Raw genomic sequence first — 16,218 nt, 5'->3', positions numbered from 1 at the left:
CAAGGATAAAGATGGACACCCTATGTCATCCTATGCTGAGGATCTTGCTTTATTGAAGCAGTTAGGCATGCAGGGGCCACAAATAATACACAGCATTGCACAAACTGTCACTGAGGAGTAGCAAAGTTGCAGTCTGCTGAATTGTGTCTGTGTCCAACAATGAATGGTTACCTCGGACTTCATGGATTTGGCCTTATGAAGTTCTTTTGAAGCAGGCTTGGATGACTGGACAACAAAGTTGGTCGTCGTGTGCAAAGACGGGCTGCTGCTGCTGTAAGTATATATGTCTCGCACCAAAACTACTGCAACTGGCTGCAGTCAAGGATTCCTTTGTAAGAAATGAGAACTTTGGTCTCACTACAGCAACTCACTATGAGTTATTTAATCACCTTGTTGTAAAGCAGTTTGTACTGCAGTTTTGTTTAATTTACAAGGGCAGGATCAATTGTTTTTGGAATTCAGTAAATTCTAAGTTCCCAGTAAGATTATACTAGGAAATTTGTTGACCGACCATGTCCCAAGCTGGTCAGAATGACCTCATTAAAAATCAAGGAGGCCATCAAACCAACTGTTTTAAACAAAGGATATCATTTAAAAATTGGAATAATGGTGCATACTTTCAGACAGTCTCTCCTGGAAGGTGTTCAGTGTGTTCACATGAAAAGTGGCAGAACTACCGGTAGTTGTGTAGCAAATTAAAAAAGAGAGACAGGTTCGAACGGTGGCTTCTTTCTCTCCTCTGCACAACTAACCAATCACGGTGTGAAGCAGGTGTGATTGTCAGATTCTGAATGAGTCAATACTCCAAACAAAGTGCTTGTATGAAATTTCCTCTCCAACACAACATTCCACTCCTGAGGTGACAAAATAATTTTTTTTTATTTTTTGCTTCTGAAAGTGTGGGCTGGTATTCTTATTGTTAAGAAATTATCACTTTTTGCTCCCCTGCATGACATCAGGCTTTTCGCCACATCTTTGATTGCAGTCTTTCTAACAGCTATAAACTATAAGCACATTTGCCTTCAGTTCCACTTGGTTGAGACATGGCGGCTGTCAGAGCCAAAGCATATAATTTATATTATTCAGTCAGCTCTTTGTCAGTGTGGAAGACTCCATCAGTATACAAATATCTCATCATAGCTCTGCATTGATTTGAAATGACCCTTCCCTCTAAGTGGCAGGAAAATCTCCCATGCCTCGTAGGTTCTGCATTCATCACCTGCATTTGTTACATTGCAACATAATTGTTGCCTGGATTATGTTAAGGGATATATTTGAGTGAATGAAAAGCGCCACTTACATTTAACACCAGAGTCACAGGTAGCTGGTCGAGGTGGATGGCGAGAGAACAAAACACAGGGCACTAACATCAGAAACCACAGTCTGAGTCTACATTCTGCTCTGTTTCAGTTTAGGCAACAAAATGACTTTGGTTAAGATCAGGAAAACATCCATTTTTTTCTGCTAAATGTTCCTGGAAAACAAATGAAATGCCTTGCCACTAAAATTTTGACCAATATGTTTTGTATCAACATTTTTGTGGCTTGTCTATTAGGTTATTTAATAACATTTCCTCATCAACTTAGCAGAACATATCATTAGTCTTCATTATGTTTCCCTTATAAATGCAATTGCTATTGCAAAATTAGTTCTATGCAAACCTAAATTCTAGGAGACAGAGCAGAGTTTTCCCTTGTTTTGTGTGATTCAGCACATTATAAGTGGTTAGGTTGCATTCTTTGTCCGTTACAGATATATCCACGTTGTGCTTATCTCCAACGTTATTGATTTTTCTCTGCACCCAAGCCCAAGAGCAAACTTTTAACTCTACTGTGGTTTCAAGCACCCCGTCTTAAAGTATAACCCATATTTATTCACATAAACATATCACCAAACTTTAGTCAGTCTCTCTCCCTCTATTAACATCTATTTGTTGTGTTTGAGTTTGTTAGTCTAAAAACAGAGGTGGGTGATAACGTCTGAAACAGACAAGGCTCTTTTATAAAGGAAGGGTCAAATATGCCTGGGAGCAACATGTGAATCCAAAATCCCCATTCATAATGGAAGTGTATGTGTGTGTCTAACATCCCCATTGACTACAGTGACGTCTTCCTGCAGGAGACTGTCTCAGAATCCTAGCTGTTGGAGCCAGATGTTTAAAATGAGAGCCTGTGAGAGGGCAAGTGAAGGGCGCATTTATTTTACAGGCTGGTCCACATTTAGAGAGAAAGACAGAGATCATATTTGAGTGCTTAAAAATGCATGGTGTTTGTACAACAAAAGAGGGCAGCTGCACGTAGATCTTAATGCTCAGAAATGGGGACACTGAAAAAGTCACAGTGCAGTCAGCAGACGGAATCTGCATCCAAAAAAAAAAAAAAAAAAAAAGCTTTAACTTTAATTGAGCACAAAAGAGAGCTTTCAAGCAATGGGGGAACAGTTTGGGGAGTGGAAACTAAAATTCTGTCCTTCTTAATAAAATATAGTGCTGTGCTTGATAAAAAAATGTTGGGAAATGTGAAATCTAGGGCCCCAAGGGTATCTGACCCTACTTTGAGGAGTGCTGGAGTGGAAGAGATAGAATAGTTGCAGGCTGTTCTTTGCAGTGTGCAGATGTATTTGATAATTTATCAGGCGCCTGGTCTCAGAGCAGCAGTGTTAACCTACAACCCACAGTCGGCAACACACCTTAAGTCACAAAGTCTGAAGCTCAAAATGAACTTTTCATGCTGACTCAATGATATTTTGAGTGATAATTGCAACATTTCAGAACCATGTCCTTAATACTGTCAATTACACAGGGTGAATTTGCAGCCCAAGCAATCATTTATTGAAAAGGGATTTCATAACTTTCATATTAATTTCATGGCTGTTTTACCTTGCTTGCTCTTTTTGCATTTCACCAGCCCATTTGTGTCACTGGCTCTTATATGCATTTAAGCACTTGGCAGTAGCTCTAATAATCTTTTTTCATAATTTGAGTGTTCTATGTTTGTCATTGTTGTGTTATAGCTTCTGTAACACTATGAGCAAGAGAGCTCAGCACCAGTGTCTCTCGGGTTTGTCCCATCGTGGCCTGGTAAAGATTCCCACTGATGAAACTTTCATTGAGCAGATGAAGCTCAGCGTAGTTTCATAATTCCCCAGTGACTTGCATCAGCTTGTACTGATATTGTTCTATCAAGGCCCACTAAGAGCGGATTTGATGTCTTGATAGGTGAGGGAACTTATTCTGTTTGAGGATGATCCTTCCCAAGGTGAGTAGGGGCTGACGTGCAAAAAGATTGAGATGTTGATTTGGATCAGTGTGTCATTTTTCTATCATAGAAGTTCATTTTCCCTTCAAAAAAGTCAAAAAAAACAATTCCTCTTGGTTGAAGGGACTGAAGGATACCCAACTCTGTCTGTCTTCTGTAAACTACAGAATACAAATATTTTAACAACAGTAGTGTCGCTGAAAGAGTGTAAGAGTGGTATGCATCTATAAGTGCAGGGATTCCAGCATATCCCCATTGCTTTTTGGAGTTGTCTGTCCTCCCAAACTGCCAAACTGATGCAGCTGTGGCATATGCTTCATGTTTGTTTAAACACTCAGAAATCAGAGGAGGCTCATGGTTAACATGGGGCCGATGTGATATTTTTCAATATATTTTATATCAATTAAAGTTAGGATGGTTATTATTCCACAGTATTTCCACAAACTGCCATTGCTTTATGATGCTCTAAAACTATAAACCTCATTGACCAGATCAACAACTATATTAACTGTACTGATGTCAACTGTCCCTAACTTGCAACATACACACCAACCATGTGTGTGTGTGGTTATGAGTTTATATGACAGCATACACACTGACACAGTTTCTCTTCATTATTCTCTTGTCTTTATATATGTCAGAGGTGGAGCATGTTGTTCAGATTCATTTTTAATCTGCATTCATAATTTTGGTCACTTAGGGACAGCACACATATTAGCTTTGCTTATATCTTAAAAAAAAGTCTGACACTGAACAACCTTATCATTTGTGTTTGTGATTACCTCCAAATGCAAGGCCAATCACTCTTCAATAAATAAAAGCCCCTCCATGTTTTCAGTTTTTTGTAGTTCGGTGCAGGGAAATTAGTGTACAGTGGGATTAGCACAGCTTTTTGTTTCTCACAGAAAATAGCTGTAGCTGAAAATAGCTGCCATGAGAGCTGTGGACAGGAGAACCAAAAGTCTTAACTCTATAGAGCTATTACAAACTAACAATGAACTCGATAATACCAGGTGTGTATTTAGTTTAGTTTAGTTTAGCCTTTTTTATTTTTATGCCATTAACTGTCAGTATATTTTTTTTGAACCACTGTTCCTGTCAGAATTACTGTCATGCAGAAAGTAAATATCATTTAGAGAGAAAGTGACATCTATTACCTTTGGAAAGAGAATTTTTTTCGAGGGCATCAACCCAACTCCCAACGATAGTCACCACTCTGTATTATATGAAAAAGGACACAGAAATTGTAAATTAAGTTCGACAAAAGAGACTTGAGATCAGTAACCCCAACTGCCCCCTGCACAGACTGCTTTGTGTGAAGCCATCATGTCCATCTGTGCTCTCTTAAAAGCTGTCTCACAAAAACAATCACTTTTACCGTGAAGGACACAGGAGTTGGTCTACTGCATTACTATCGGTATGATTAGTTTTGATGCAAAAAATTTACAAGCAAGTATAGTGCATTTCCGTATCATTTATTCATCCTATCCCCGGTGGCCTTCTCACTATGAGCAACCTCTTTAAATTATACATAATTCTACATTCACATTTAGTTATTTAATTAGTGGTTAATATTTAAAAAGATTGACTGGTGCAGCTTTAATCCATCATGTCTACAGTGAATTTGCGGCCGTTAGCACCAACTACCTTTTTATGCAATTGCACCATTTGTAAAATTTGCTTCTGTCTGAACCTTTTGAAAATTGTGCTGTCTGAAAAAAGTTGAAAAAGGTCATGAACTTTTTCAAATGACTCACAGCTCCAATGTGACTTCACACCTTGTTTTTTACTATGATTTTCTGTGAGATGAAAAGCCAACACTCCAGGTCATTCATTATGATTGCTCACTCCTACTTGCTTGAAGAGAACAACTCCACTGGGTGTGAGGTGACTGAATTACCATGATGACAGAAGAGGCCATCCCCATCAATTCTTTGCATGGGAATGAAATACTTTATTTTCCTGGAGGACAGGATCAAGAGTTGTGACATGCTCCCACTCCACTGCCGCAGGGGGCTCTGATTATCCCATGAGCAAAGTCAAATCATGCAGGAGAGTCAAGTGTTGACTTATGTCGTCACACCAGAATAGCCGAAGAAGCCTTAATAGATTATGGTGAATGTATATGTACCTATCACACCACACAGGTGCACTGAAAAGGTTAAGTGCTCTTGGTGAAGGCCTATCAGAAAATGAATAAATAAATAAATAAAATGGCATCTTTGGGTGTATGTGTCAACAGCGCATGATGAGTACTTAGTTACAGCATCTCCTAACAGCATGTGACACGAGTGAACGGTAAGAAAACACGCTAGTGATGCGTGGATGGTCTCTACCAACATCCAAATCAGTGTATTTATATTATATGTCATTTTCAATAAAGAAATCTAAATATGACATTTTAAAATGTGTATTTGCTGTAAAACATGTAATCACATAAAGACAAACTCACCAGTCTTTTACCTAAGTACTGATGTATCCAGTCTTCAGGACAGAGCTGATAGTGTGTACATCAGCGTCCAGTGCAATGAAATGGCGGATGCTCACATGCAGTTGGGATACGGAATAAAGCAAACTCAATAACAGTGATGTTATGACTCTCAGCATCTTGGAGTTGTTCATTTGATTGGGTGTCCATGGGCAAGAACATAAATTGGCACTTATGTGTGAATGTGACCATGAATATTAGGTTAGTACAATTCAAAAGAATAACTTGACCTCATGGGCAACACTCATTCACTTGGTTGCTGAAAGCTAGATGAGATTTTCATATTTAGTATTTAGTATATTTAATATTAATTCGGGTTCAATTCAGTTTATTTATATAGAGCCTAATCACAACAAAAGTTGTGTCACAAGACAGTTAGCTTAGCCCAGCATAAAAACTGGAGTGAAAACAGTCTGCACTGAACCCTGTGAAACCACAATTTTTAAACATATTTATTTTCCTTTGGGGGGATCCAAAATTAAGGTGTAAGATTTAAGGTGTTAAATAGTGAGCTTTAGAGGTGAATTGTGATACCTCAAGACAAAACCAGGACAGCTGTTTCACCCTTTCCAGTCACTCACAGATGGCTGGCTTTAGCTTCATAGTCTTTTAATAATAAGCGTTAAAAAAATGCAGATTCCTGGGGATTATTTATTTTATTTTGTGGTTTGTCATCATATCATTTATCACCAATTGCGGAACAGAAAAATAATAAAAGGTCTGGTTTTGAATGATTGCATTGTGTGTTGGAGAAAGTTATTTCCAAGCTGTCATTTCCTCTCTGTGTCCAGTGAGTCTGAGGATCGGGCCAAGCTAATTTGGAGCAGGTGATGTGGGAAAGTTATAATTGTGCTTTTGTTCACACATTCACACAGCTGACAATGTACCACCTGCCACTGTGTGAAGTGTGCGCATATAATATGCCGCCTGTACTTGCCATGTGGTTTTCACCCAGAACTTGTGTTACACATTACATCTTCCTCCATAACATTTCAGAGATGGTTTGCAAATAAGCTCATTAGAGATGCAGAACACAACCTTCTGTAGCAGTGATGTGTTTAAAGTCCTGAGGATAAGCACATTTACACATTGTTTCACATTTAAATATATTAATACATTACTATTCTGCAATTCAAGCAAAGTATTTGACATCTGAACCTGGAGGTTTAACTGTGTAGGAGTGTATCATTTCAGTGTAACGTGAAATGTGGTCAGGCTGCTGGAGTTCATTATCGTGCTCTTGGCCTGGTGCTGGTTAGACAGCAAACCTCTGAGCAGGTTTCAGACCCCTCTTAGATGAATGTGAACTTCCTTCACAATGGCTGTCTGCACAGTCAGATGACCACACATCTCTAAGAGGCTCATTCTCACTCGCCCACGATCGTTCTCCACATGAGCACAGTGTGTAAGAGACCGGGGTATTTTTAGACCTGCCAGTTGGATGCATGGTTTCCCTGTCAAACTTTTTTTTTGTAGTCATAAAATACCCACTCTGATTGAGAACAATTAAGCCTGGCACTTGCTTCAAATACCTCCTTGGCAAAAGAAGTGTTGCCAAAAAGCATTTTGTTTTTTCAAAAACACACATTCTCAAGAATATTTTTGTTTCAGAATTTTTCTAAGCTTCCGAGAAGAAATCTCATCTCCCCATCCAGCCTCACCACCACGAAGGAGACCTCATCAACAATAAAAAGGCTGACAGGAGTGTGATGTAAGCCCACGGTGAGCAAATCCGACAGGGCTACACCAAACATCTCCATGCTGACTTATTAGCATCCTGAAAAGTAGGTCAATCAAAGGAGGAGGGGTGAAATGTGTTTAAAAATGCATTTTAGTGTTAGGAATAGGACAGCTGAAATAACACACAACTAAAAATACATATAATTATACTGTAGTGGTGCTTTGCACTTGTTGAAACTACAAATGAAATATGTGCAGAGGTCTGAATTTGTGTTCTGTTTAAGTGTAACAATTTCAAAGTTGTATGTTTTAGGTTTATTTCAGAGCCATCTTTAATTGTTGTGTAGCAGCATCTTGTCTGCTTTCGCTGTTGTTTCTCACCAGCTAATTGCCAATTAATTCATTTAAGAACCTTCCAGAAGATTCATTCCCTACAGAGCCTCATTTTTTTTTTCCCACTCTTCCACTGTTGCTCCAAGCATTCAGGAGGGCAAGATACATCCACCTCTGTTTCATTTCATGATGACATTTAAAAGGGCTATCAGGGCAATCGGGGGGGAAAATGAATTCGTTTTACAAATGACACTGTAAAATAAGCAAATAAATAATAAATCAGCCAATCCTGACATGTGGGATATGGTTACGATATGGATAAAAGAAAAGAACCAGATATGATTTTAAAAGGGAAGATCATTAAAGAGAGCTAATGCCGTATATTGTCACAATGTGATAATGATGACAGTGGTGTAGTTTTCTTTTGATTCGAAGCTGGTTTGAAGTTGGAGTCTGTCAGAGGCCCATGTAACCTTCCTGCATTAATAATGATGATGATGATGTCAGCCTCTGCAGATGAGAAACGGCACAGGCGAAGAGAAAGCAGCTAGGCAGGTGGATACGAGTCTATACAAGTAAAAAAGGCTTGAGTTAATATAACGCATGGGATGAGAATTAACATGACAGTGGTTGTACAAATATTCATAGCAGGGCAGTGTACATGTATGTGTATTTCCATTGTTTACACGGTCTGTAACCACTGCATGCAGAACAGTTGAATATTTAATGTCATGTAAGGGCTTTTTTCTGGATATGCTGTGTTTGCATATTTATATGCTTTTAAGGCTCTGCAAACAACTGTGTTTATAGCTCACAGTGGATTCAATAAAGTTGTGATTATGGGGAAGTATGGGACTTTTGCAAATGGACTCCTTGTACATTTATCACTCATTTCACAGGGCCTGTAATTCACTCGGCAGCCCATAATTTAAAAACACAATGCACAGCGCATAATGCAAATGCACAGATTCAGAGCGCAGGTCTTTGATGGATTTGTGTTATAATATGCATGGAACATCATAATTATTCTCACTCGTGGAAGGCTAAGATTTCCAGGGAAATGCAAAGCCAGATTGCCTTCGTATTGGTGATACAGCTGCAGACTGCCCCAGGTAAACTCGTTTTTTTCCCTCCTCTGTCTTTAGCAGTCAGTTACCACAGTGATGCTGGAACCTGTCCAGACTTTGATCACATTTATAATCATAACTATGGAGGAACCACCAAACATGATAGCTTTTGTCCCCCATTCAGCTCTGCCCTCATCCCTGGAAATGAAAGCAGTAGAAAAACTAGGAAGGGCTGTACTTTTAGGGGAAAACGTTTTTTTTTTCTCCTTCTTCTTTGCTTTTTCTCTGACAGATCTTTGAAGTTATTTGTATCCTCAGGCAAAGCAAAAATACTGAGTGTGATAGGTTTTTATTCGCTGTAAGATTTGGTTTTTGTTTTGTTTCTTTTCTCAACTTTTTTTTTTATGCAGCGTAGCATATTTTAGACACACCGATGGAGGCTGAGCCTGAGGGAGTAACAGCTCGTCTGTGTATAGAGTGCACTTGTTAGGGCTCCTAAGTTCTAGCAGTAGAGATCAAAATAACACTGTGCAAAAAGAGAGAGAGAGACACTGAAAAGGAAATGACACTCAAGTTTAAAAAGTTCAGACTTAAAATGAGAATACAAGTCTTCAGCCAGAGTAGCTGGAAACTTTAGTTAGACACAAGGGTTCTGAGCTAGACGCTAATATCAGGCTGTTAACATGCCCACAATGACAATTTTAGCATAGGAATGCTTGAGATGTATGATGTTCATTTTCACATTTTAATAAAATGTGTTGGCATGCTAACATCTGAAAGGACTGCCACTAGCTTTGCAAGTGTTTAGTGAGAATGGTATGGTCAGTCACATTTATTTTATCTTGTATAATACTCTAATAGTCAAAGACAAAACTCTAATATAACACATAAAGAATACTATGCCATTGATATCTTGTCATATTATATATTTTGCTTTTTAGCCAATAAAAGAGACACATTTTTTTCTGGTCTTAAAAATTGGAACCATTAAATTGTATCCAAGTGGAGTCATATATATTAAAGAGCTGAAGGTCTGAAAGGTTCGCAGTGCACAATTACATCGAAAACAGCCCAAATTTTAAACAAAATTAGCGTGTTGACAGACGTTTGACGACATGTCATCTTTGCAGGGGCATTCATATCAAATCAGTCAGTCTAACTCCAGCACGATGGATGATCTGCACTCTTTGTCACAATTGACCTAATCCTGTGTTGATACCAGTTAAAGCAGCAAACCAATCCATCATGCGTACAAAGCCTTATAATCTAGATCCTTTCTGCAGCTTGATCAGCTATTTTCTCAGCCCTATAAAAATGTGGTACCACACAGCTTTCTTGAAAGAGCATTGATACTCTTGACATTTTCACACATTTCTGTGGGTTATTTGGTGCTCTGACTTCAATGCCACTTCCTCACTTATTCAATAGACCTGTCTGCATAAAAATGTCTGAATGCATTTGGTGTGAATGATCTCTTAATCAAGGGTGAGTGCAGGTCTGATCAGCCCTGAGTTTGGGTATAGAGGAGATGATTCTTTAATGATTTCTGGATGTGCTAAGTAATTCACTGGAACATGTGTGTTAAAAATGTATGCTTGGTAACCTCAGAGATACACGCAGTCCAAAACCTGGATGGATTACTGAAGGGGCCTGTGGAACACAGACTGAGGGGTTTAGGGAGAAAGGGGTTCCCTGGGCCACGGTCTCTCTAAAACATGTTTATTTAAATTTGTATTATATATGAAATTATTACATAAGGTATAGCCATGACATTTGCAGTTGTCTCTTTCATTGTGAGTGTTGGTTCTGTGTAGGAGGGGTAGGTGGCCTTTTACCTCTCTGTGCTCAGGGGCCCATTTTCTCATAACCCATCCGTGTAACTATGGCATGGATGTATATATATATATCACTATATAAAGTGATATTTGCGTACTGTGACTGAAGCACAAACTCCCAGTTTGGCAGACATCATATTCAGTGCATCTATTTTATTTATTCTGTTCATATACGTTTTCAAATGCATGTACATTTATTTGCCTGCTCATACTAGCAGCGGCCAAGGCTTGTACACCGTGCACATCATGATGAAAGCCATTTGGTTTTCATTCCTTTCAAGTGGTACTCCTATGGAGCTATACGGTTTCACGTGTGCTATTTATTTACAGATATATGTTGACTTTAGGGCGTAATGGAGTTTCCAGGGTCACAGCTTTGTCACTGCTCATGTCCAAGGCTGCTGGCTTGATTGTACAGAGGAACATATTTTGCATTTCATTTCCATTTCAGATTGTGAAAACATTCATCACAATAACTCAAGTAGTGCAGCTCATTTAACTAAATTCATTAATAAAGCCACAAAATCTACTTTCTCTATTTAGAGTCGTTAGAAATGCAGATATGGGCTTTGGTAAATCAGGTCTAAAGGCTGAATAGACTTGTGCAGTTGATTTGTGCCTGCTGAGAAACTGATTGTCACGTAAATCTCAATTCCCATGAAACTGACTCCCACAGATTATAATCCACTTGATTAGAGAGTGATTGTTCCCTCAACTACAAATCAAACCAAAACAATCACAAAAAGTACTCTTGTTGTGTAACTACAAGAGTACTTGACTCCACTAAAACAACTATGTGCTTGTGACTAAAATTAGACTCAGTCAACTGTTGCTGTTATCTACTTCTTTATTGTCTTTTTTTTCTCGTGATCATGTGATTCTTCACACCTACAGTAACATAACAAGTGGCAATTTGTTCACTTAAATCCAAACCATAAATTTTTTAAAATCATATTTTACAAAATATCCATATTGTGCTGCAGTGGGAGTCTCCATAAAACTCTTAATGAAACTGATTCAATTAAAAAATATATATTTTCAGTATAACTTCCTTGAGCTTATCAACTCATTAATTAACGGGGAACTGGGGAAGAAAGAACAGCAGTAATAAAGTTACAGAAAATAATTAGTGCCTGCTTAAGCCTTTAGTCATCTGTAGCTATTAGGATTCTTTGAGTAAAAAACTGTGTGGGTTGGTATTGATCAAGCCTTCTTCTTCTTCTTCTTCTTCTTCTTATCATTATTATTATTATTTCTTTCTTTAGGAAAAATGAAAAAAATCAGCCACATAAAAGAATGAAAGCAAAAGCAGGACATTAAAGCAGCAGCCTGCTATTTACATGTATTGCTAGCAGTAGTGGTAATACATGTACAACATGATTCACGCTGCAGTTTAGATTCAGCCTGAAGCAGGACCTGGTTGTAGCCTCTGCTCCTGGTGGGAGGTCTGATGAATGTGTGGAGCAAGTCTGTATTCAAGGAGGTGAGTCACAAGGGAAGGGAGCAGAGTGTACATTAATGCTGCTTTAATGTTCAACAGTGCATGTTCTCAGGGTCCACTTGATTCAAGCTCATTATAATTTGGAGATAAGAGCACCGAATACAGTAGCATGAAAGGCTATGTATGGCAAACATACAGTAAATGCTCTGATTTCAAGCTGTACATGGCATGAGAGTATTTCCACAAGAGTGACAAATTAAGAATGGATGAAATTCAGCACAGGGACTCTCCCACATCTCCGACATATTCTTAAGTTAATTATTTAATAGTATGTAAAGGGCTGCAATTATTTTTACTGCCAAGTAGGCTGCTTTGTGACAAACAAATATCTGAACAACATACAATGCTGTCAGTCTCTTGCTGGTTGTTGTCCTTCTCTTCCTCTACATCTTGCTCTTCTTTATTCCAGCTGTCCCTTCCTCACCATCTCTTGCTGCTTCAGCTGCCACTGCAGGACTGGGTGACATCGCAAAATATTCACAACAAATTTATTAGATAGTTAATGTTGCTGGTCAGATTGTTCAGCTGTTTATTTGCAATAGCTCAAGTCTAGTCCTGTTGAGTCTTTGAAAAGATTTTTTAATATTTGTTAGACTGAATGAGCAAACATTCAGCACCAGAATGAGAAAGGCAAGTGGGAGCTGAGAATCTGCTATACGATGAAATAAAGATTTTACCCATTTTAGTAGTAAAAAAAAAAAAAAAAAAAGGAAAACCAAGCTGTGGCCATCAGCGTTGATATTGTGGTAGGCTGCCACAAACAAATCAATATATGAGAAACTGAACTAGTGCTTCCCAACAATCAGTATTTCATTTTAATTAATCAAATCTCAAGTTAATCTAATTTTTGTGACAGGTAATTGTAACTCCACACTGTCCCAAATTCTTTGATGTGTGGTCACCCTGTTGTCTACAAGGCAGCCTTTCAGTGAGACCTTAATGAAGTCAAGTGCAGACCGAAGCCTTGCAATGCCAAAAATGACTGTCTCGTATTGCAAACAAAATTTTAATGAATGATTGTGGTCAACAGTAAAGTCTGTGACAGACATTTCTTGTTTCCTTTGACTGCTTCACAATAAAAGCCACTGAGCGTATCACCAGGTGAATGCTTTTAATGTGTACTCTGATAGAGAGTAAACAGTGAGGCTAGTATCAATGAGATACAATTACAATAAAAAAAATCATTAGCATGAAATGTGTAAAAGCTGCTACTATGTTATGTCTCATAGAAACTGAGAAGAACACTGCAGAACAAGCTGCTGAACACTGCACATCCTCCAAAAATCTAAACCAAACAATAGCAACTCGAAAGCCTGTTCACACTGACCATAAACAATTTGATGCTGCACATGCAAACACCCACCCAGTCACATTCAAATTAACAGGTACCAACAGCTCCTCAGGCTGTCTGTGCCAGTTTCAGATTCCACCTGTGTAGAGCTGCGAGGTTGTGAACTCTCCATGACACCAACGTGTGAATGCACCTCAGCATCCACCCCTGAATAATTTGTGGGCTGCTAGCTGAACCGGGCTAAATGGTCTCCTAGCCCTTTAGAGATGCACTCTACTCTTCAATCTCATCTGGTCTACATTTTATCCATCTGGGGCTTCTATAGTGAAAGAAAAATAAGGTCACAAAGTGCGGGTTGCATAACAGATTTCTCAAATATGTATGTGTTTAATGAATTATATGCCACTCTGTGGATGTTTTCCAGACCATTCAGTATGACTGATGTATACAAAGTCAATGTCACATGCTGTACAGATTAAATAGCAGCTCAGCAGACATTTAATTTCCTCATGCTGCAGTGAAAAGGAAGATATATGAAGACAACTAAGAATTGCGTAATCTCATAAACAGTACCCTTTTGTTGCACTTCCCTGCATCAAGAATTATGTTATAAATTTCCTGATATGTCTTTGCAAGTCCTAGTCCCCAGATATTATATGCATTATATCTTAAAATGCAGACAAATGCACAGTGCATGGAAAGTGAGAGAAATACATTAGAAACATGATAAGATACATGCAGCGGTTTGACACAAAAATCAAAGAAAAATGCTGGCAACCAAGGTCGTTGAAGTCAGTATGGTGGTAGGGTGTATTTCCAAGCCAAGGATCATTGTGAGCAACAAAATAAATTTAAAGCAGTTTTCTTTTTCTCTCCTTTCTGAGTCAGTCTCTATTAGCAAACAGCTGCCTTTTTTACACAGCCAGCAAAGTCAAAGCAACCCTGGCATTGATTCAAAGTTAAGAGAACTTAACTTCAATATTCACTTTAATTTTAGCTCACCTTTGGTCTTCATCAACTAAAACATAAAAAAATATTTGCTAAACAGTCTAGTGTGGCTGTAGAAAACAAAACAGTGAGCTGAAAGACAGTAAAAGCTCCATAGAACTGACGGGAACTGACGGGAACTGCAGTCACGTGATGATCGTGTTCATCAGTATGAGTGACAGCTTTTATATTAGATACATTTATTTATTTGATCAGTTGGTAATATACAAATATTGATTTGTGCAGCTTTACTGTAAAAATTATATTAATGCTGAACAGCTAAAATTAAATATTATGGTTTATTGTGCAGGAATGAAATAACATAATCTGTGTCCCCATCTGCTTTTTAGACTTTGTGTTCAGCACCAGTGCCACCAAGACAAATACCAATACAGTTAATGTGTTTGGCAAATAAAGCGATTTATTTATGTTATTGTAATATTCCCTTGAGGCAATAAGACAGCAGCAACGGCACTTAGTGGACAAAAAAAAAAAGAATAAATAAAAGTTTAAATTACTGATGCATGAACGAACAGTTATCAGATGATTTAGGTGCCCAAGGACATATAACTGCATAGTAGACTATAATCACAGTCAGTTTCATCTCCACTACGTATACATCACTAAGACATAAAGTGCCGGTGCTTTTATCCTTTGTGAATTATAACACATTTATTGTGAGGACTTACTCCAATGAGATTACTAATGCATGCTTGACCAAGTAGGAACAATGGGGATATCAATTAGAAGAGCAGCTCAAAATGCTGTGAGTCTGAGGGAAGCTTGATCAGCCTGGGCCATCTGCAGGCTTAAGCAGTCTCACACATAGATCTTCTAATGAGCCAAGGCTTAGGTGAAAATGTTGGATTCACACCCCATTTAGCCCAATATTAACATAAATCATTTTGGTATAAACAATTTTCCAAGCCAGAACTGCACTGGGGCTCAGCAGTGTATGGTTTCCCACTTTACTACTTCCATATGGTTTATCCATTTTTCCATTTTAATGATGCCTTTGGTAATTATGTGGAAACTTCTTGGGTTTCTTTTACTTCATGAACAACAAGGGATATCGAAGCAAAAGCCTTTAGTTTTTCCACAAGGTTTATGTTTAGAGTGGTATCCAGTAGAATCCCTTTTCTCTCTACTTCAGGGAACAAAATACTTATTAATAAGGTAAAGCAGTACTTGCTTCCACACAGTCTGGCATCATTCAAGGTAACTTAGAATATTCCAGTTCTTCCCTCTTGGCACGTACACATGGTTGTAACTCAAGTTTGAACACCAGTTTAATTGTGCTGAACGTTGCAATGAACACACTATAAAGACATTTGGCAAAAGTGAAAAAAGAATGTTGCTCATCTTTTATTTAGCAAACAGGCATCTCATACTGACAACATACAGCATTCTGTACCAGAGAACCCAGTTTACCAAACCCTGACCCTCTGTTTGACCTCCAGGAATGTTACAGATAAATATGTATGATGCATTTACATCATACAGTGTAATATTACTTATGTACTCAACATTTTAAATCAATATTATATCCCGTAGTTTGCAGATTGCATACTGCAAATAATTCTTCTTCTTATTTTTAATTCATCAGAGTGTCTCCCTAAATTATTCATATTCTGAAAAGACATGACAACGTAATCTCTAAATGCATGTCTGCATGTATTGACTTTTCCCAGGAGCAAGAATAGTCAAGCCAAATACTGTTTTTGCAGCTGTTTGGTGGCCTGAGTCCAGGTGTGACAGCCACAATGACACAGGAAAGGC

The sequence above is a fragment of the Scatophagus argus genome, chromosome 10 (assembly GCF_020382885.2).
Source record: "Scatophagus argus isolate fScaArg1 chromosome 10, fScaArg1.pri, whole genome shotgun sequence".
NCBI lineage: Eukaryota > Metazoa > Chordata > Actinopteri > Scatophagidae > Scatophagus > Scatophagus argus.
This window is presented reverse-complemented; position numbering follows the sequence as displayed.